This window comes from Equus asinus, chromosome 9, assembly GCF_041296235.1.
Source record: "Equus asinus isolate D_3611 breed Donkey chromosome 9, EquAss-T2T_v2, whole genome shotgun sequence".
Classification (NCBI taxonomy): Eukaryota; Metazoa; Chordata; class Mammalia; order Perissodactyla; family Equidae; genus Equus; species Equus asinus.
Window position 1 is genome coordinate 35,013,923 of NC_091798.1, and position 22,318 is coordinate 35,036,240.

The 22,318-nt window shown below is 38.7% G+C and overlaps 1 protein-coding gene across 4 annotated transcripts in view; it reads left to right on the forward strand.

Moving 5' to 3' along the window:
- PRELID2 (PRELI domain containing 2) overlaps positions 1-21,709 on the forward strand; it is a 95,501-nt gene extending 73,792 nt beyond the window's left edge. Inside the window, exons 8-10 of one of the 4 annotated variants that reach the window (XR_011505785.1) lie at positions 1,747-1,899; positions 2,538-18,878; positions 19,291-21,694. The gene's annotated coding sequence lies outside the window, so the exon portion shown is untranslated. Of the gene's footprint in view, positions 1-1,746; positions 1,900-2,537 lie in introns of all 4 variants that reach the window. The other 3 variants (XR_011505786.1, XR_011505787.1, XR_006534578.2) reach the window with 3 other exon arrangements.
- The last annotated feature ends 609 nt before the right edge of the window (positions 21,710-22,318 follow it).

The window sequence follows — 22,318 nt, forward strand, 5'->3', positions numbered from 1 at the left end:
GAATTTCTCGGGGGCATCACATCACTCAGCAGAGCTTGTGTTTATCATTTGTAGTAATGATCCTAGTCCTTTTCAGCAGTACCAGATGAGGGTGTTATGCCAGCCATGTGATGGTAGCTCCCCACTTCCCCCAAGGTGAGCCGTTGAAGTTTCTCACAGAAATAAGCAGAGGCCACTCATATTGGGTGATCCTACTGGGCCATGTGCTAATGGAGCACAGGACCAGGGTCTGCAGAGGGAGAAGAAATGAAGCACAGCACAAAGAGCAGTATGAAGTCAGGTGGTCCCAAGGAGGGAGGGAGAGAGTGAGCTGCTGCTTGTTGACCTGTGAGACTCAGCTATGTTTTCTGTACTTTGTTTCCATGAGATTTGCCATTGTCCTTTCATTTGTCCTCTTTTTACTTGAATGTATTTAAGTGGGCTTTTGCGCCTTGTTTTCAAAATCCCTTGTCCAAGCCATATTGATTCCTTTCTTTTGTTAGAGCTTGAGTGCCTTTAGGGATAGAGTCCTTAGTTCAGCCAGCATTTATTGAGCGACTACTGTGTGCAAGAGAAAGGCAGAATTTGTTTTCTCTTTTGACTTCATCCAGTGGGTTTCCAGATGGCTTACACCATCGTTATACTGACAGATGGCAGTAGTGGGCACGAAGTGATGGTAAGATAACACACAGTTAGCTCTTGGGTAAATCAAATGATGATTGCTTATTTAAAGGATGTAGAAAAAAGTCAGCACAGTGGAGAGATCAGCACAAAAAATGTGTAGCCTTGTGGCCCTGAAGCCTCACCAGCAGATCGCATGGTTGTGGATGATCATGTCCAAATTAGTGAGGAGCACATCATGCCTTTTGGAAGATAGCTGGTTCTCTCTAGGCCCAACCTTATTTCCAAAAGGGTGGAGCTGCCCTGCATGAGACTGCCTCCTCTTCTGAACCACATAGGAACTTGACGGTTGACAGCGATTTCATGGTATAGGATATTCAGGCATAAATGGCTTTTACTTTCAGACCGTTCTATTATAGGCTGGTCTGAGGACATTCCTGAATTCAGGGCTGCAGTATCATCATAGTGTTTCCCTGACTTCTGGGCAGGACATGCTGGCTAGTGTGGGCTAATCCTCAAACCCCAGAACCTTAACACGTGCCTTGGAGAGACTGAGGCAGGTAGAGAGGTAGAGTCCTAAGAATGACAAACCCAGTGTGGTGGGGACTTAGAATAGGAATTAAATTAATGTATAGAAACAATTTATAGAAATTTAAAATGCAGTATTTAAATTTTAAAATGCATTATTTCTTTTATACCTTGATGCCAGTTGGAACCCTGTGGCAAGCTTTAAAAAATACTGATGCCTGGGTCCCATTCCCAGAGATTCTAGGTTGCAGTATCAGGATTGCATAAAGCTCCTTAAGTGATCCTGAAACCGTGGACAGCAGTTCCTACCAACTTCAGAAGTAATGTCTGTTCTATAAGTGGTAACCCGTAAGAGGCTAGCTGGAGGAGGGACTTTACAATATGAGACCTCTCCTTTCTAGTGTTTTGCCTCAGTTCTTCAGAAAAATATAATTCACTGTCTAAGAAAAACTGCTCCCGTATCTCTTAAATGCTAATAGAAGAGAAGAGATCTTAAAAATACTCCACCGTGCTTAACCCCCTTTGTTATGATCAAAAGTTTGAGTTGCATTTGTTGGAACAGAATCTCACGCAGAAGAAGGATCCCATGATAACTTGAGACCCTCGCTTGTCTTGAAGGGTTAACCGGAGTAACTGCACTGCCGGACCTTAAGATGGAGCACTCTGAGCCATGGACAGGCATGCTGTGCAGGAGGCGGCAGAGAGAAAATAGCAGCCACCATCCTGTTAAATTAAACTCCACGGAGCTATTCTCCAGCATTCTCAGAGAAGGTTAGAGCCATTTCGTGCCTGCCATCTGTTCGACTGCTGATGGAATCATTACTTCTTTGTGTCGGTGCCAGGATGCACTCTTACATCCGATGACAAAGGAGAAAATGCTAACTCTTCAGTTGTATGTTTTTGTTTTCCCATTTTGAGTTTAGGTGTCTCCCTAAATTCAAAAGTCCATCAATTGTTCAAACTTTGAAATGACCACTTTGCCAGTTTTTTTTAGAGGTTTAGGGGAAATCATTTTCTGGCTGAAGCTCCTCATTATTTGTGTTTGTGTAAGGATGTAGTCATTAGTCTTGTCAAAACCAAAGTTATTCCTGTCAATCAGTCAAAAAAAAAAGAAAATTCTGGTGCCCAGGACAGGAGTTTTACAAAAAGCAGCCAGAAAAAATTTAATGAATTACCCCAGAGTATAGTTATCGTAAATGGAAACAGGATGTGGGGCAAGGAGAGGGCGAAAGAAAGGGAAAAACCTAGTGAGGTCATATGTGTCACTGATTAGGGTAGGGTAACTTGGAGGAAAACTTTATTGTCTGATATTTTCTTTCACAAATGACGTTTCAGAGAACTGGAGGATATAGCATGGAGATTTACAGCCCTGCTTCATGTCTGTCTGTTTTTTCTGAACACATCCATAGGTGTACAGCGGGAAGAAGCTCACTGCAGCTTTTCTGCTGGCGTCTTGGTGACTGGATCTAAGTTTGGAAAGCGTGGAGTCACATCAGAGGCACTAGATGGCTACAATTTTTAATTACAGCTTCAAATTGGATTAAACCTTGCATCAGATTACAATTGGAACTATTCCAGTCTGGAAAGTAGTCTTTTTGTATGTGTGAAGTCAGAAGCTAGGATTATAACTTGTTTCCTTAGGTGTTAATTGTTATGTCAAGTACTATGAGAATCATTTCTTCCTGGAAAAAATACATGCCATCAGTGTTTTGGGGCCTTAGGAAAGGCAAGGATATTGCAGAGAAGAATTGAGGAAGAGCAAAGTGTCGTCGCGGCGTTTATTTTCCCCCTGATCTGCCTCTGAAATCTCTTCCTGGGAGTGTCACTGCAGTCCTCAGAACAGGGTGTTTGTGCCCTTGGGGGTATATAGTTATCTCTCCGAGGTATGTGTGAAGCCACGAGATAGATGGGCAAAATGCACCTCTTGGAGCATTCATTTTCCTCAAAGATTTGTGGGAAAAACATTCTTTTCTTGTTTTAATTTTATTGGTTTATAACATTATATAAATTTCAGGTGTACATCATTATATTTCACTTTCTCTGTAGATTACATCATGTTCACCACCCAAAGACTAATTACCATCTATCACCACACATATTTGTGCCTAATCACCCCCTTCGTCCCCCTCCCTCACCCCTTCCCCTTTGGTAACCACCAATCCAATCTCTGTGTCTATGTGATTGAAAAACATTATTTTTATATTAAAACAAACATATAACTTTGTAGAATGTAAAATTGAAATGGATGCTTAATTTTTTAAAACATGAGACTTAAAAGACAGTTTGCTTAGAGCACTACTTAGCGTGCTGCCTAGTACATAGCAGGTGTTACATTAGGTTGAATCTAATGGAAATACGGAGAAAGGCAATTACATCTGCTTCAGCCTGATCCAAGCACTTGCAATTAGTGCATCCCAAATGATCCAGGGTTCTGCTGGCGGGAGCCAGCTTCCTCTCTGGGAAAGTTAGAGAAGCCCTGATGTGGGCCACCCCCATTCCCTGTAACTCCCAGGATTCCCTTGTCCCTCAGATTCAGCCTTACATCCCAGCAGCATCATCTTTGCCTGCCAGTATTTTGTGATACAAACGGGGCCAATATCCAGTAAACTCGGGCAAGCCTTGCCATCAGGGGCATCCTGGGTTATTCTGAGGGCTTAGTTAATGTAGAGCTCTCAGTTGTTGGGAAAGCAGTACATAAGTATGATGAGCATTTATTGAATATTAAATTTTAAATTCTTGTTCCCTGTAATTTTGGGGGAGCAGGCATGTTTTCTCTTTTGTTCAGAGAAAATACTAGTCAGGAAAATTTTATTTGTCAATACAGTAGTCCCCCATTATCTGTGGGAGATATGTTCCAAGACCCCCAGTGGATGCCTGAAACCTCAGATAGTACTGAACCCTGTGTATACTATGTTTTTCCTATACATACCTACCTATGATGAAGTTTAATTTAGAAATTAAGCACAGTAAGAGATTAACAACAACTAATAATAGAAGAGAACAATTATAATGATATGTAGTAAGAGTTACGTGAATGTGGTCTCTCCTCAAAATATTGTACTATATTCACCCTTGTTCTCATGACTGCACGGGAGGACAGAATGCCTATGTGATGAAGTGAAGTGAGTGAATGATGTAGGCATTGTGACATAGCTGTGATGTAGCATTAATTTTGGACCGCGATTGACCATGGGTAACTAAAACCATGGATAAGGGGGAGACTACTGTGTAATGTTTTTAACATATTTTTTTCCTAATGGAGGCTGTTCAGATACGCCAATATACGGCAGCTTTCTTTAACCAGTCTGTCTACAGCGTTTAATCCAGGGTGCTTGTTAAAATCAATGGGAAGGGGTATAATTAGTGGTGATGGGGTAAAATGACAAGCAAGGAAAAAATTAATGAAGCAGTGTTTTGATTCTTGATTCTTGTAATTATAGTGGTGTGACTGGTTCTGTATTATAGTGAACCTCTTACCATTTCCAATAACAAACCTCTTTTCTGGCCTATTCCCTCAGATATATCTTAACTGTCATCTAGGTGGAAATCGTATGACAGTTGCCAACAGGAGTAACCTTAATTTTTATTTACAAAACACATATCTCTCTCCTGAGAATGCCAACTCCGGTAGTACCCCAACTTCGTTGTTGAAAAGGCAAATCCTGGTCAGATCCGAATTTCCCCTCACAAAAGTAAAATTTGACAATGTATTTGGCATTAGAATAAGATTTAAATACAAGAAATCTGAGCATCTGATTTGATTCAAATATAGCCCAGAAGCCTGAACTGGAATCCTGGTTATGCTGTATACATAAGCTCTCTGAGCTTCCTGTCCTCGTGCGGGAGGGAGTGACAATAGGGCCTATTTTACCAGGTTGTTGAAAGGATCTAATGAGTTCAAGATGTGTAAAAACATTTGGAACAGTGCCTGACACACAGTAAGCACCCAGCGTCTCTGGAAGAGATTGTGTTAAGTTGGTGTTAATTCTTTAATGTTTGGTAGAATTCTCCAGTGAAACCATTTAGGCTTGAAGCTTTCTGTTTTGGGGAGATTTTTAATTACAAATGTGTTTTCTTTAAGAGTTGTAGGGCTGTTCAAATGTTCTATTTCATGTTGGGTGACTTGTGGTAGTTTGTGTTTTTGGAGGAATTGGTCCATTTCATCTAAATTGTCAAATTTATGTGTGTAGAGTTCATAGTATTTTTGTATTATCCTTTTGATGTCTGCCTGGTCTTTAATGATATCCTCTGTTTTATTCCTGATATTGGTAATTCGTGTCTTCTATTTTTTCTTTGTCAGTCTTGCCAGATGTTTGTCAATTTTATTGATCTTTTCGAAGAACCAGCTCTTTGTTTCAGTGATTTTTCTCTATCGCTTTTGGTGTATTTTGTGGATTTCTGCTCTTTCTTATTTCTGTATTCTGCTTGCTTTGGGTTTATTTTTCTCTTCTTTTTCTAAGTCTTGAGGTTGAAGCTTAGATTATTGTTTTAAGACTTCCGTGTCTGTAATGTATACATTTAGTGCTGTAAATTTCCCTCTAGCACTGCTTTAACTGTGTCCCACAAATTTTGACAAGGTGTATTTTCATTTTTATTCAGTTTGATGTATTTTTTTTTAATATGCCTTGAGATTTTCTCTTTGACCTATGGATTATTTAGAAATGTGCTGTTTAGTTTCCAATTGTTTAGAGATTTTCCGGCTATCTTTCTGTTATTGATTCCATTGTGGTTGGAGAACACACACTGTATAATTTCAATTCCTTGAATATGCTAAGGTTTGTTGTTGTTGTTGTTTTAAAGACTGGCACCTGAGCTAACAACTGTTGCCAATCGTCTTCTGCTTCTTTTTTTTTTTTTTTTTTTTGCTTCTTCTCCCCAAATCTCCCCAGTACACAGTTGTATATTTTAGTTATAGGTCCTTCCACTTGTGGAATGTGGGACACTGCCTCAGTGTGGTCTGATGAGTGGTGTCACGTCTGCGCCTAGGATCCAAACCAGCAAAATCCTGGGCCACCAAAGCAGAGCATGCGAATTTAACCACTCAGCCATGGGGCCAGCCTCTAAGGTTTGTTTTGTGACCCAGGATGTATAATCTGTCTTGGTATATGTTCCATAGGCACTTGAAAATAATGAGTATTCATCTGTGGTTGGGTAGAGTGTTCTGTAAATGTCGATTGGATCCTTTTAGTTGATGATGTTGCTGATTTCTTCTATATTCTGGTATTCTGTCTATTTGTGCTATTAATTGCTGAGAGAAGAGTGTTGAGGTCTCCAACTACAATTGTGGATTTGTCTATTTCTCCTTTTATTTCTATCAATTTTGCTTCACATATTTTGCAGCTCTGTTGTTTGGTGCATGCATGTTTAGGATTACTATGTCTTCTTTTTGGATTAACCCTTTTATCATTATATAATGTCTTTCACCGTCCCTGGCAATTTTCTTTGCCTTGAAGTCTCCTTTAGGTGGAGTGCCTTTAATAGGAATGCCTATATTTCTTTTTATTAATGTTTGTCGGATATATTTTTTGCAGTCCTTTTACTTTTAATCTGCCTGTATTATTTGTTACATTTGAAGTGACTTTCTTGTAAATAGCATACAGTTGGGTGATGTGCTTTAATCCACTGTGCCAATCTCTGACTTTTAATTGGTGATTTAGATCATTCACATTTAATGTAATTATTGATGTATTAGGGCTTAAGTCTTCCATTTTATTTTTTTTACGTTTTGTCTTCCTTTGGGCTATTCAAACTCATTTTAGAATTCTTGTTTGATTTCTCTACATGTAGTGTTTTTGAGTGAATCTCTTTGTACAGCTTTTTTTTAGTGGTTGCTCTAAGTATTACGTTATATATATAACATATCACAGTCTACTGGTATCATCATTTTACCACTTTGAGTGAAGTGTAGAAACTTTACCTCCCTTTACTTTCCTAGTTTTTCCTGTTTATAATTAATTACCTTAAATATTTCTTCTACATGTATTTAGAACCATATCAGACAGTGTTACAATTTTTGCTTAACCATCAAATATAATTTAAAAGACTCAATAGGAGAAAGAATTACCCATATTTTATTTACCATGTTTTTTTTTTCCTTCCTGATGTTCCTAATGTTCTTTTATTGTTGCTTTTCTGTTTAGAGAACCTACTTTAGCCACACTTGTAGGATAGAATTTCTAGAAACTAATTTGTTTGGTTCTTCATTGTCTGAAAATATCTTGATTTCTCCTTAATTCTTTAAGGATATTATCATAGGATATATAGGATTTGGGGTTAAGAGTTCTTTTCTTCTAACACTTGAAAAATGTTTATGCCACTTTCTGTGGCCTCCATGGCTTCTGATGAGAAATCCATTGTTTTTCCCCTATCAATAAGGTGTTGATTCCCTCTCACAGCTTTCAAGATTTTTTTTTCTTTTTGGCTTTAGTTTTCTAAAATTTGGCTATGATGTGTTTTGTTGTGGATTTCTTTAGGTTTAACCTGTTGGAATTTGTTCAGCATCTTGAATCTGTAGATTTATGTCTTTTGCCAAATTTGGGGAGTTTCTAGTCATTTCTTCATGTACCCTTTCAGCCCCAGCCTCTTTCTCCTCTCCTGGAACTATGACATGAATGTTAGATCTTTGGTTATAGTTGCATAGAACCCTGAAGCTCTGTTTATTTTTGTTTTTTTTCCAGTGTATTTTCTTTCTGTTGTTCAGCTTGAGTAATAACTATTGCTGTATCTTTTTCTATGGTATTTTGCTGGAGTACAGTAAATATCTTCTAACTGTTTCTATCTTGCTAGGCTGCCCGTTTCCTGGTCCTCTGCCTAGAGAGAACAGGCTTTTATTTTGGCTTTTTTTTTGGTCTGTACCTGTTGGCATTTCCAGGTTTCTGGTTTCTCCAGCGTTCAGTCTGGGATATGTGAGGCAAAAAGAAAAGCCAGGAAACTTATTGCAGTGTTGTTCTTTGGGTCTCAAGTTTCCTAGCTGGTTTGCTTTCTTCACTCCACTTTTCGTAGTCTTCTTATTTGTTTTATGTGTAATGTCCAGGGGTCTTAGTTGTACCACCACTGACTTCTTATAAGTCCAAAGTCTTTGGGCTTCTTCCTCTGCATAAATCCTACCTTTCTTTCAAGTTTTAGCTGAAACTTTCTGGGAGGATCTCTCTGAGTCTAGGCTGGGTCTCCCATTACACTCTCCCATGGCACTTTGCGCTTCTCCTTGTAATGACTTTGTTCAGTGCCTGTCTCCTCCATTTGACTGTAAGCTTGTGAGCAGGGATTGGTCCCATCTTGAATAAATGAATGACATCATCATTTGTAAAATGAAGGTGATGGAATAGATGAACTTAAAGACCCTTCATTTCTCCCTTCTTTTCCTTCTCTCTTCCTATTTTTCTCTCTTCCTTTCTCCTTCTCTTTTTTCTATCCCCCTCCCCGAAGTGATTTCCAAAAAGTAGAATCATACTTGAAGTCTTCTCCTTGGGTGCCCTGCGAACACTGGGTTATATCATGAAAAAAAAAAATCAAAATTTTGGTTATCCATTAGATGAATAATGTCATCTTATTATGGTTTTATTTCGCACTTACTGGAATACCAGGAAAGTTTATTCATCGTGTCAATAAATATTGAGCATCTACTGTGTTCCAAGCTCTGCAGGAGGCTCTAGAGATAGAACAGTTTGCAAAACAAAGTCCCTGCTCTCATGGAGCTTACAGTTGAAGTTTTTTAATATTATTATTGATCAATTACATATCTTTTGTGAATTATCTCTCCACATCAGTTGATCATTTACCTGTCACCCTCTCTTCCTTTCCAGTGTCCACTTATCAAATATTTTGCTTAGGAGTATAAGACATGTAAAATTAAGGTAATCCTTTTCACAATTCACTTAGCATCTGTTCTGCCTCCCAGTTCATACATTCAAACAAAAACATTTTTCTCAGAAAAGAGATCTGGGCAACCCACTCAACACTATGTATTGTTTTGTTTATAATTTCAAGAACTTGAGTAAAACTTTTTTTAAACATTAAAGACCAAAATGGTTGTGATTTTTGGCATTTTATTTTTATAGTAAACGTGTGGCTTTACTGTATAGCAACAATTAGATACTGTATATTGAAGAGGGAATTGAACTGTTGGATTTAATGAGACCATTTGAACAAGAACCATTTGCAGTGTTAGGTTGTAATTGCAAAGGAACCTGCCTGGGCTTTAATTTGTCATCTTGTCTTATTTTAAAATGATACTTAATTTTCATTTCCCAGAAGTCAGAAGCAGTGATGAGGGGTCCTGGGTGACAAGCCTGTAACATCAGCAAGGTTTTAAATAAAAAGCAACATTTCTCAATGAGCTAAAATGCTGCTCACTTCAGAGGGAGCCCTAAGTAAGACTACTTTACTTTAGTCTCATGACAAATTGGTCATGCTGATCATCCATTTCACATGTAATTGAAATCACTTATATCTGTAGAGGACCTTTTAGTTTATTTACTAAGCACTTCCATATCCATTATCTCATTTAGTTCTGAAGCAACCCTGTGAAGATGGTAGGAGGTAATTTACAGATGAGCAATCAAAGGCTCACAGTGGGTGAGTGACTTGTCCAAGAGCACACAGCTAATAAGTAGCTGAACTAGAATCACCATGTGGCCACATATTTATCAAACCTCAAATGAAATTTCATAGTAATGCCATGTAGTGCCAGATGCATCTAAGAGAAGTGTCTCTCTATCCCTTGATTTATATTTCCTGATCACAAACTATATTATTTACACCATGTCATGTCATGTCATGCAATCCTATTTGCCCTCTTTCCCTGAGGTGGAGTAAACTCCATTTTGACTTACTTGGTATTTTTCTGAGTGTATGTAAAAACACATCTTGTGAAAAGTCCTTTATTCAGTTCCTTTTAAATTACCCTGTTTGATTATTCTATTTCTTGCTGTGATCTTGACTATGATGATAGAGCTAGAATTGCTTAGACTAATTGTAGTTTTTCATCTGTAAAGTGAGATATTTGGGTTAGCATCTGTAAAATATAGAAACTCAAGTTTGGAAAGGACCCTAAAAGCTTAGGCTTTCGAATCAGATGGATCACAGAACAAGTGTTGGCTAGTAAGTCTGCCATTTACTAGCTGTGTGGTCTGAGACAAGTTATTTAAGCACTCTGAATTTAACTTTCCTCATTGGTGAAATATAGTTGAAAACCATATCTGTTTACAGAATTGTAGTAAAATGATTAGCATAGTGCCTAGTGACCACTCAAAAAAAGTCAGCCACTAAAATAGATGCTCTCTTTCTGGATTAAGAGATTGGTTCGCTGGATTAATGTATGCTCTCCATTTTCCCATAAAACATGCTGATTGATACCACAGCGTCCTGAATAATTACTACTAATATACCTCACTCATTTGCTTGTACACTTTGGGTCTTAAAAGTTCAATTACATGTTTTGAAGGGTTGCTTGTATTTATTCCCAAATTAGTTTTTGCTCATTGCATTTATAATTATTTAATTTAATTAACTATTATGTAAACTGGTGTATTAGTTTCCTATTGCTACTTTAACAAATAACCACAAACCAGTGGCGTAAAACAATACAGATTTATTATTTTACTGAATGTCAGTCTGAAATGAGTTTCACTGGACTAAAATCAAGGTACCAGCAGGGCTGCATTCCTTCCCAAGGCTCTAAGGGAGACTCTGTTTCCTTGCCTTTTCCAGTTTCTAGAGGCCACCTGCGTTCCTTGACTTATGGCTGACTGCTTTCTCCATCTTCAGAGCTACTAGCACAGTATTTTCAAATTACTCTCTGGTTCTCCACCTCTTTCTTTCACAAGGACCCTTGTGATTGGACCCACCAGAAAATCCAGCATAATCCTCCCCATCTCAAGATCCTTAATTTAATCATATCTGCAAAGTCCCCTTTGCCATGTAGAATAACATATTCATACATTCTGTGGATTAGAGCATGGACATTTTGGGGGGCCGTCATTCTGCCTACCTACAACTGTTGGCGTTTGAGAAAAGAGAGAGAGAGGATGTTTTTTATGAAACCTACTTTCTTGCTTTGGAAAGACTCATTAAGTTAAATTGAAAAAAAAATGCCTTTATATTAGATGTGGGCTAAATAACTATAAAAGTTTTGGAAAATTGTGAAGTTCAGGAAGAATTCTTCACTCAGATTGCTTCAGAAGTGTCTCTATGTTCTTGCTCCATTTAGGGAAACATACTGGAAATCAGAAAATGCATTATGGCTTTGATTTATGGGAGAAATATAGAGCAAAAATCTAGTCAATGAACTCATTCACAAAGAAAAGTCCTTGGCTCTACACCAGGAGACTGGAAAAGGCAAATACATGTATTTTTATATATTATAAGTTGAAATAAAATATTTTAAATGTGTGAGTACTATTTTTTTATATTTTCCCACTTTAAGATAAAATCTCTCACTTTCTTTGTTAACCAGCCAACTGCCAATCCCAATTGTGTCAGATAAAATATTATCTATTATATCATTTAACCAACCCACATCCCATTCCCATCCCTTCTGTTCTGAGGTTTTTCTCTGCTAGCTCAGAGATTTTTGACATTTGGGTGGGATTCTTGGACCTCTTTGAGAATTTGATGAAAGCTAACTCTGACCTTGAAAAACACCCATACAAACAATTTTTTCTTTCTTTGTTTAGTACATTGGGCACAAAAGAGTTGAGTTATTGTACTCTTTAGTTCTTGGTCTGCTGTCATGTTTAGTGTGTGCAGAACCATCTTCTTACTTTTATTTTATTTATTTTATTATTTTCACCTTCACCTCTCATCCCCATTTTCATTTTCAATCCTGTACCATCCTCCCCATTGATACCCAATTTACTTAATACTTGTTCTTGGATAGCTATGTATTATTGAAAGATAAATAGTATTGTTTTGCATACTCAATATTTCACACACAATTTTAGGTGGTATTATGTGACTTCTGAAGGCTACCTTTGGATACTAGGAGGTCTATAGCTCCCAGGTCAAGAACCTTTTCCTTAATCTGCACTATCCAATGCAGTAGTCACTAGCCTCATTTGACTATTTAAATTCAAATTTAAATTAAGACTATATAAAATTGGAAATTAAATTTCTCAGTCACACTAACCATATTTCAAGTGCTCAATAGCCATATGTGGCTAGTGGCTACTACCATATAGCACAGCGCAGGTACAGAATGTGTCCATCATCACAAAAAGTTCTGTTGGACAACACTTCCCCAAATGCTCTATGAGAACTCTCCCAACTCTAACTCTAAGCATTATTCTAGTTGGAAACATTTTCTCCAACAGCATGCCTTTGTACTTGTGTGGAATAACTCATTTCTCAAAATTGTGTTAGAAAGTCCTTGATAGGATTGCTGGGAAGATGATGGCATAAGAGGATTCTGAACTCACCTCCTCCCATAGATACAACAAATTTACAACTACCTTTGGAACAATTAATCCTGAGAGAGAACTGGAAACTGGATAAAAAGAACCTCCACAACAAGCAACGGTGCTGACTGGGGTGGAAGAGGCAGAAATATCTTTCTGGAGAGGAAATAAGCCACATTCTGGCTGTGGCACTTCACAGCCAGGAGCAATCTTAAGGTATGAAGCTTCTGCAGGAGGAGTCGGAGATCTGAGCAGGACAGCTATGCCACAATAAGCAGCTTTTGAACTCAGCACATCTGAGATGAGTATCTGGGTTTGTTGGCTATTAACAACAGTGGGGAATACACCCAGAAAAGCTACTGAACATAAGAGAAAGAGAAGCATGCTCTTAAAGGACCCACACGCAAATTCACCTGTTTCAGAAAGCAACACAAAATCACCAGAAAGAAAGGTGCACAGCCCTTTGGTGAAAAGAGACTCACTTGATAGGCTCTGGGGGTGTCTCAGGGAGGCAGGAGGTGGCTGGGACCACCTTCCCAGGGACTGAGACATTGGTAGCCATTATTGTGACCTACTATAGGCATGTTGACACAGACACTGGCAGATGACATTGGAGTCCTTTTCCTTGCCTGTTAGTGCAGGGGTTTACCCTACCCTCTAGAGCACCTATTTAATCCAGCTCAACCAGGGCAGGCAGCCTGCCCTAGGGACAAGCCCCACCCACCAGCAAGCCCTCCAGCAGTTTGTGGGCCTGCATAGGCGGGGTTTGTGGGATCTCTGCAGTGGGGCAAGTGGATCTGCTTTTGCAGGGCAGGGTGTGTTTGAGGGTGGGCCTGCATTGGCAGAGTGTGTGGGGCCTCTGCAGCAGGGCAAGGGGGTCCACATTAGGGGAGTGGGGCATGCACACTGGGCAGGAACGTGTGGACCAGGTGTGTGGGCCTGGGGATGGTGCAGTTTGTCAGCTGCAGTAGACTTGTACTTCTCAAAGAGACAACCTCAGTGCCTACCAAGGGATGAATGGATAAAGAACATGTGGTACATATACACAATGGAATACTACTCAGCTATAAAAAAGATGAAATCTTGCCATTTGTGACAACATGGATGAATCTTGAGGGCATTATGCTCAGTGAAATAAGTCAGACAGAGAAAGTCAAATATTGCATGATCTCACTCATAAATAGATGATAAAAACAACAACACAGCAAATAAACATATAGATACAGAGACTAGATTGGTGCTTACTAGATGGGAAGGGGTGAGGGAGGAAGGTGAAAGGAGTGACTGGGCACATGTGTATGGTGATGGATAGTAATTAGTCTTTGGGTGGCGAAAGTGGTGTAATCTACACAGAAATGGAAATATAATGATGTACACCTGAAATTTATGTAATGTTATAAACTGTTGTTACCGCAACAACAACAAAAAAGAACTTTTGAGTAATAGGTCCTCCTCTTATTATTAAGGAGAACATATGTCAAATACTCTTTGTTTCTTACTAAGCATTATTAGCAATAAACTAAACCAAAGACAATTTTGATTTCTCAAAGTTAACAATGTCTGTCTCAGAGGGAATTACTTATTAAAATGTTCATCTCAGGGGACTGGCCCCATGGCTGAGTGATTAAGTTTGCGTGCTCCCCTTCGGTGGCCTGGGGGTTTCGCTGGTTAGGATCCTGGGCACAGACATGGCACCACTTGTCAGGCCACACTGACGTGGCGTCCCACATGCCACAACTAGAAGAACCCACAACTGCAACTATGTACTGGGGGGATTTGGGGAGAAAAAGCGAAATATACAACTATGTACTGGGGGGATTTGGGGAGAAAAAGCAGGAAAAAAAAGAAGATTGGCAACAGTTGTTAGCTCAGGTGCCAATCTTTAAAAAAAAAGTTAATCTCAGCCATTTCAAATTGCGAGTCATCCTCTAAATCAAGAAATACAGAATATCTTTCAACTTGAAATTTTGCCCTATTACCCAAACTTTGTATTTAAAATGTTCCTTTTAAAGCAAAAAAAATTCTGTCAAAATTTGTTAATATTTTCAATCAATGTCATATTTTCCCATTCCTTTACAAAAAAAAAAAAAAAGAAAGTCCTTGATAAAGCAGATGGGAGAAGGGCTCAGGACATGAAAACTATAAGTATGGTTCTAGATCTAGCAAGTTAAAGGGCTTCAAATATGCCCCTCCCCAGTTGCCCTCTGGAGGAATTTGCCGCAGACACACACTATAATCCTTGAGATCATAATTATAACCCCTCACATTTGTTTATAACACTTTATAGTTTGAAAACCTGTTGGTCTACAGCTGCCTTTAGTGATGGAGTTATTACTGTAGCCGTTGGTTGTGCATGGACTGTCCAGACAGGCACGCAGGTAAGAAAATACAGCAGGTAATGTACAACAGAATTTGCTTTCCTCATTGAGCCTCCTTTCAGTCTACTTTAGGAGGTCTTTCAGAGGCTCCTCCTTTCTCTGATCTCCTTCTGTCCTTGCTACTCCTGAGGGCCTGGTTGCCTCCTGGACTCAGGGACAAGGATCCTGTGCTCTGGTCCCTGCTGAGAGGTGAAAGGTGGACCTTTATAGCCTTTGCGTCCTCTTATAGAAGGAGACTCAGTTATTTAGATTCTTCAAAATGGACACAAACAAACCCTTCTCCTTGCTAAATTTGACAGTTCTCATAGCATAATTTCAACAGGAGTGAAGGATAAAAGGAACAAAGTGAGGCAAGGAAGAGAAATGACCTGCGTATTGCAGCCTCATTTTCTGATAAAGACACTGAGGCTAAGAATAGTTCGCTGTCGTGCTAAGGTTATTCAGTGAGTGAGTCTTTATGCTCCAAATCCTATGCTCTTTCCCATGTCACACTCTCTAACAATTAGGGATAAAGAGCTCCACAGTGCTCATACCACTTTGATATACGGCTGTCTCTCTGATACATTGGACTCGTTGAATTCCAGTCAGTATACATCTTAGTCACCGTGAATCTTATGACTGGAGAGGCATTGTGGCTGAGAACAGTAGTTGATGTGAATCTTTGCCATGATCAATAATGTGACTGATAAATCAATGAATGGACCCTTATGTTCAAAATGAGATATGTCTCAAGAACTCTGATAGTCCTCAAATTTACAGCAGATGATTTCCCCTGTGAAACCTAAGTATACTTCCTGAGCATTAGTGCATTTGCAACAACAAAGTTGCAATATGATATGATGTGATGTGGATGTTGGGCAGTTGGTGGTTCATTCACAGATAAGAAACTTGCTTTGGTGCTCTCTCCAATGAGTTTCATCCTCATTCACATGTGTGATTCAAATTCATGCCTCAGTAAAATTACAAATGACTCCTTGTCATGGATCTTTATGTCACTCACGATTAGTCAAAACCACCTTAGTCAGGCATTTTGAGAATGTCCTAGTCATTAGTGCTGCTCATTAAATATTATCTGCTCTCTACCTTTTGGGCATGTGGTAGAATTGCAGTTGTCTTCCTTTCTTTGAAATTGGGCATGACCATGTGAATTACTTTGGCCAATGAAACGTTACTGGAAGAGACATGAGTCACTTCCAGACAGCAGCCTTAAGAGCCAGTGCACAGTGTTTGTGGGCAAAGCAGTTTCCCTGTTTGGGAGAAAGCCTAAGTCTGAAAAGTTGATAGACAAGTGGCAGGGTGGAAAGCTGTCAGTGTAAAAAGCTACAGCTGGTGTAAAAAGCTACAGCTGATGTAAAAACCAGGGGCTATGGTTCAGAAAAATTGCTTCATAATCTGCATAGTATGTATCCACCATACTTGACCTATCCATTCTTGGGCACCATGATGGGTTCCAACTCCCTGGTCCTAAATACAATCTTTAGTGGACATACTTGTAAATATATGCCTGCCTACTTTATCTATCTATCTATCTATCTATCTATTTATCTATTTATTTCTCTGTCTGTCTATCTATCCATACATCCATCTTCAGGAATGGAGTTGCTGGTAGGTGTTGACCAAGATTACCTTAACTTTCCCCTCAGCTTGGCTAAACTTTAGACAAGTTTCTTCCTGATTATAGGCCCCTGACCTCCCTTTTCTTAGAGTATTTACTTTAGAAAACTTGTAATTGTGTTGTTGATACTCTGTAACTCAGAAAATGCCTTTCTCAAGGATCTGGGAGTCATCCCTTTAAGCGTAATCATGGAAGGAGACAGCATCCCTATCTCCCAGTCTCTGTGGGAGGGTAGGATCCTAACTTTGAAAAGTGAGAATTAGCAAACACAGATGGCCCAATCACATTGACCAACCTCCCCACAATGTCCTCCGGTACTTTCCCGTTAGCTCACCCCAGCGTTTAAAAGTTCTTCTGCCTTTTGTTTCAGCAGAGTTGAGTTCAATCTCTCTCCCCTATTGCAATGTCTTAAAGTCTCCCTTGACTGTTTGTTGTTGTTGAGGAAGATTAGCCCTGAGCTAAAATCTGTTGCCGATCTTCCTCTTTTCTTTTGCTTGAGGAAGATTAGCTCTGAGCTAACATCTGTGCCAATCTTCCTCCACTTTATATGTGGGTGGCCAGCACAGCAGGGCTGATGAGTGATGGTAGTCCATGCCTTGGATCTGAACCCACAAACCTGGGCATCCAAAGTGGAGTGTGCCAATCTTAACTACTACACCATGGGGCTGGCCCCCCTTGACATTTTTTTTTTAAAGATTGGCACCTGAGCTGACAACTGTTGCCAACCTTTTTTTTTTTTCTGCTTTATCTCCCCAAATTACCCTGGTACATAGTTGTATATCTTAGTTGCAGGTCCTTCTAGTTGTGGCATGTGGGACGCCACCTCAACATGGCCTGATGAGCAGTGCCATATCCATGCCCATGATTTGAACCAGCAAAACACCAGGCCGCTGCAGTGGAGTGCACGAACTTAACCACTCAGGCATGGGGCCGGCGCCCCCCTTGACATTTTTAACAAGTGTCCAGTAAAGTTTTTCTTTAACAGTGTATGTATAATTTGATTAAGTAATGCCAGATTATTAAAAGGAGTGGTTATACCATTTATATCACCATATATATGTATTAGCAATGTATAGGTGTTCCTACATCCCCACACTTCTAGTGACCCTTAGAGTTATTTAGAATTCTAATGTTTGTGAGTTAATAGAGTTGTGATATCTTATTTTTTTTTAAATTTGCATTTCTCAAACTATCAATGACTCTGAGCACTTTATTGCATGTTTGATAGCTCTTGGGGTTTCCTCCTCTGTAAATTGTCTCTTCATAGCCTTTGTCTTTCTTTCTATTGGGATTGCTGTTTTTTCTTATTGCTTTGCAGGAATTCCTTTTACGTCCAGTCAAGGCCTTGTGAGTTTTAGACATTCCAAATACCTTCTCCCATGCTTTCAACCACTGGTGAACTTTGTCCATGTTGTCACTTGTCAAACAGAAATCCACACTTAAAAAACTATTTTTAACTTCAAACTTGCAGAAAAGTTTCAAAAGTAATACATAAGAACTCCAGTATGTTATTTACTCAGACTCACTAATTTTAGCATTTTGCTTCATTTGCTTGTCATTCTCTCTCTCTCTATATAGATGCTCAAGTCCCTCATATGCAATGGTGTAGTATTTGCAAATCACCTACACACATCCTCCTGCGTACTTTATATCATCTCTAAATTACTTATAATACTTATGTATTTTCTAAATGTAAATGTTATATAAATAGTTGTTGTATTGTTTAGGGAATAATGATAAGAAACAAAAGGTTTACCTGTTCAGTATAGATACAACCATTGTAGGCCTTTCCATCCGTGCTTGGTTGAATGGTTGATTGAATCTGTGAATGTAGAACATGTGGGTAGAGAGGGCCAACTGTATATATACAGATACACACACACACATCCATTATTTATACTTTTAAAGACCCATTGGTGGATAGATTGCAGACATAATATTTCCTTCCTCCAAGGTATTTCAGTGAGTGTTTCCTAAGAACAGGACCAAGATTTAACCCGAGTATAAGCATAAAATCAGGATGTTTAACATTAATTAAGTATTATTATCTAATCTACTATCCAAGTTCAAATTTTGCCAATTACATTTTATAGCTATTCCTCCAATCCAAGATTCTACCTGTCACATCTCTTTTCTCTCCTTTCTTCCTTTCTGTCCCTCAGGGATCTTTATCTTTCGTGTCCTTAACATTTTATTTTATAGACTGTTCCTAAGTTTGTGTTTGTGTGATGTTTTTTATGATTATGAATTTTTTTGCAGAAATACTACAAAGGTGATATTTTCTTCTCAGGGCATCATGTCAGGAGGCACATAGTATCAATTTATACCATTACTGAAGGTGTTAACTTTGGTTGCTTGATTAAGGTGAGTCTGCCAATGATCCTTTTTCCCTGTGTAATGAACTACCTTTACAAAAACACTTTATGACTATGGAAATATAAATATATCTGCACTTTGCTTATGTTACTTATCAATATGTGCTGAACTCACTTCACCTTAGCTCATAGAGATGGCCTTTATTCTTTATTACAAACGCACATCACTCCACTGTGTGTATGTATCATAACTGATTCTACCAATCTCCTATGTACTGACATTTAGATTGTTTCCAATATTTTGCATTTATAGATAATGCTGCAATAGGTAACCTAATGCAAATGTATTTTCTTATTGTTAGAGGTGTATCTTCAGAGTAAATCCTAGAACTGGTGAGTTAAAAGGAAATGCGTATTTAATTGTTGAGTTAAAAGGAAATGTGTATGTAATTTTATTACAGATTGCCAATTCCTCAGTATAAGGGTTCTATCATTTGCATTCCCACCAGCAATGAAAGAGAGTGCCTCACAGCCTTGCCAGCAGAATGTGTTGCCAAGATTTTTAATTTTTTGCCAATCCGACACAAGAGAAATGGTGTCTCAGGGTAATTTAATTTACTTTTCTCTTATTATGAATAAAATTGAAATAGTTTTATGACTAAGGACCATTGTATATCTTTTATGACTTGTTTGCTTGTGCCTTTAAGTTATTGTTCTATTGAGGTTTTGGTCATTTTTTTCCCCCTTTATTTTAAGAGTTTTTAAGTATATTAAGAATAATACCTTTTTATCTGTGATACATTCTGCACGTATTTTTCCTCAGTTTGTCATTTGTCACTTTTACTTTGGTTGTGGGTTTTTTTTTCATGAAAAAGTTTTAAGTTTTGTATAGTCAAATTTATCTTTTAAAAAATTTTCAACCAAATTTTAAGACTTAGAAACTTTTCTTATGCCCAGGTCATAGATGAAGTCAACCGTGTTTTCTTCTAGTATTTGGTTTTATATTTAACATTTAGAGCCCTGCATCCATTTGGGATTTATTTTTACATGTGATGTGAGGAATGCATTTAATTGTATCTTTTTCCAAAAGACTATCCAGTTATCTCAGTTCCATTTTTAAAAATTTCATCTTTGCCCAGATTTGCCCAGGGGTTTGGGAGCCACCTTCATCATATATTAAATTTCCATATGTACTTGTGTCTCTACCCGGGCTTTCTATTCTATTCTACTGCACCAGTCTGTCTGCCCATTCCTGTGTCAGTACTACACTGCTCTTATAATGCAAGCTTTATGGAGTGTTTTAATATCTGGTAGGGCTAGTCCCTTTTCATAGCTTTGTTTTCTCAGTGTTTTCCTGGCCATTCATGCATGTTAACTTCCATATGAACTTTTTTTGCAACTTATCTAGCTTCATAAAAAAAGCTTATTGTAGGGGCCAGCCTGGTGGCACAGTGGTTAAGTTCGCACGTTCCACTTCAGTGACCTGGGGTTCACTGGTTCGGATCCCAGGTATGGACATGGCACCACTTGGCAAGCCATGCTGTGGCAGGTGTCTCACGTATAAAGTAGAGTAAGATGGGCATGGATGTTAGCTCAGGGCCAGTCTTCCTCAGCGAAAAGAGGAGGGTTGACAGCAGATGTTAGCTCAGGGCTAATCTTCCTCAAAAAAAGAGAAAACTCACTGGTATTTTTATTGTTATTGCCTTAACTTTATAAATTAATGTAGGGAAAAGTGATCTTTTTATGATATTGAGTTGTCCTGTCCAAGAACAAGGGCTGCCTCTCTGTTTGTTCACATCTGACTTTGTGTCTTTCAGTAGTGTTTTTAAGGCTTTCTCATCCAGGTTGTACTAGTTATCTGTTGCTGCGTACATAACAAATTGCCTCTAAACTTAGTGGCTTAAAATAATAATAAACATTTGTTATGTCCCACATCTTCTACAGGTCAGGAATTCAGGAGTGGCCTGGCTGCCTGATTCTGTCTTGAGGGTTTCTCAGGAAGTAGTAGTCAAGATGGTGGCCGGGGCTGCAGACATCAGAGGGTTAATTGGCTCATGCACATGGCTGGCAAGGCGGTGCAGTCAGTTAGCAGGAGCCCACAGTTTCTCACCGTGTGGTCCTCTCCATAGCACTTCTTGAGTGTCTTCACAATGAGGCAGCTGGCTTCCGCTGGACAAAAGATCCAAGAGAGAACCAGGGGGGAACTACAGTTGTTCTTTGTAATTTAGCACTGGATGTCGCACGACGTCGTTTCTTGTGTGATTGGGCCTAATTGGGGACACAGGTCAGCACTATTCATTGTGGGAGGGGGTTAGACAAAAAAGTGAAGACATGGAAGGGGACCATTGGGACCCATTTTGCAGGTACAAGTCTTGTACATATCTGTAAAGTTTTTACACTAAGTAAGATTGTGGCTTCAGCATCGTGGGTGTGTGTGTGTGTGTTTATTGGGAATGGGTGTTGAATTTTTAAAAAGAAGTTTCTAGCATTTATGAAGAGATTATAATTTTTCTCCTTACATTTACGTTATTTTATGCTAATGGATTTCCTATATTGAGTGTACCTTGCATTCCTAGAACAAATCTTGCTGGGTTATTATGTATTATTTTCACAGTGTGGTGATGAATTCTGTTTGCTAATAAATATTTAATATTTTTGCGTTAATATTCATAAATTATGTGTTTGTAATTTTATTTTTAAAATTTTTGGACTATGTCATTTTGGTATCAATATTATATTTGCTTCATAAAGTGATTTTGAAAGTTTCCTTCATTTTCTATGCTTTGGAACAGTTTTTGTAACATTGGGGCTGCTTATTGACAGTTTGGTAAAGTTTCCTTATGAAATCTTCTGGGCCTAGTGCTTTTTTGTGGGGTATAGCCTTGATAAATTTCTCTATTTTTTTTTTTTTTTAAGATTGGCACCTGGGCTAACAACTGTTGCCAATCTTCCTTTTTTTTTCTTTTTCTGCTTTATTTCCCAACCCCCCCCCCCCCCCCCACACACACACCCCGTACATAGTTGTATATCTTAGTTGCAGGTCCTTCTAGTTGTGGCATGTGGGACGCCACCTCAACGTGGCCTGACGAGCCGTGCCATGTCCGCGCCCAGGATCCGAACCCTCGGCCGCCACAGCTGAGCGCGCAAACTTAACCGCTCGGCTACGGAGCCGGCCCCTCGATTTTTTTTTCTATAAAAATTGATCCATTTAAATTATCCAAATCTACTTGAGTCATTTTGGTAAACTATATTTCTTCAAAAATTTTTCATTTGATGCAGGTTTTCAAATTTATTTGCATAGAGGTGTGTGAAATAATCTCATGGTTTTAAAGTTTCCTTTTTTCTTAATGGTTTTTTTTATCATTTCTCCCTTTATATATTCGTGCTTTCCTCCCTTTTTTCTTGATTAGGTGATCTAGTATTGTGTCTACTTTGTTAATATTCTTAAAAGAACAAGGATTTTGACTTAATTAGATTTCTTATATTTCT